Genomic DNA, 639 nt, shown 5'->3' with positions numbered 1-639 from the left:
CCTCTTCCCGCCTCTATTCTCCTGTTTCTTCATCGTGTTACTCATCGTCGTCCTGTCGCCAATTATCCCCCTTCGCTCGCTTTCTGCTTCGTTTACCGTGCGCTGGCACGTTTTCGTCGGACGCTTTCCGTTGCTTGACGAAAGACACTCGTCGCGTAAGTGTGAGTCGCGAATGGGGTTGCACGTGCGTGAGTCTGTCGCGAATGGGCGGCTCGCCAGTGGCGGAGCTGTGTCGATAGGCGGAAGGTTAACCGAGGAATCGGTGGCGTGCGTGCACGAGGTCGGCAGGAGTTAAGACAACCGAGTTATCTTCGTCCTTATCGAATGTGCCGCGTCTGCAGGACATCGGACGGCGATTGGACCAGGAGCGTATCGTTCGACGGAAGCAGAGGAATCGGAAAAAGTAGGATATCGAAGGGCCGAGAAGACGATAGACGAGCGACTCGCCAGATCACGAACTGCAAGCGAGAGGAAGAAGAAGGAAGAAAAGAAGCGAAGGAGAGAAAAACACACAGAGAAAGAGAGAGAGAGAGAGGAAATCGGAACAAAGCGTGGCCGTGTGTGCGAGAGGAGCTCGCGGCAGGAGCAGCCACGGAGGCAGAGCGAGAGAGGTGGAGTGAACGGGCGATAATCGAGGAT

The 639-nt window shown here is 55.9% G+C and overlaps 1 protein-coding gene and 2 long non-coding RNA genes across 10 annotated transcripts in view; 2 read left to right on the top strand and 1 right to left on the bottom strand.

Moving 5' to 3' along the window:
- The window catches only part of LOC112212145, a 3,441-nt gene extending 2,961 nt beyond the window's left edge, over nucleotides 1-480 (top strand). Inside the window, exon 2 of the long non-coding RNA XR_002945938.2 lies at nucleotides 342-480. This is a non-coding gene — a long non-coding RNA (uncharacterized LOC112212145). The remainder of the gene's footprint in view (nucleotides 1-341) is intronic.
- The window catches only part of LOC100743206 (potassium voltage-gated channel protein Shaker), a 183,903-nt gene that overhangs the window by 59,926 nt on the left and 123,338 nt on the right, over nucleotides 1-639 (top strand). The gene's annotated exons all lie outside the window — the stretch shown is intronic.
- The window catches only part of LOC117151252, a 116,862-nt gene that overhangs the window by 47,113 nt on the left and 69,110 nt on the right, over nucleotides 1-639 (bottom strand). The window lies entirely within an intron of this gene.

The sequence above is a fragment of the Bombus impatiens genome, unplaced genomic scaffold (genome assembly GCF_000188095.3).
Source record: "Bombus impatiens unplaced genomic scaffold, BIMP_2.2 scf_0019, whole genome shotgun sequence".
NCBI lineage: Eukaryota > Metazoa > Arthropoda > Insecta > Hymenoptera > Apidae > Bombus > Bombus impatiens.
Note: the sequence above shows the minus strand (reverse complement) of the source record. Positions and strands in the feature narration are given on the sequence as shown.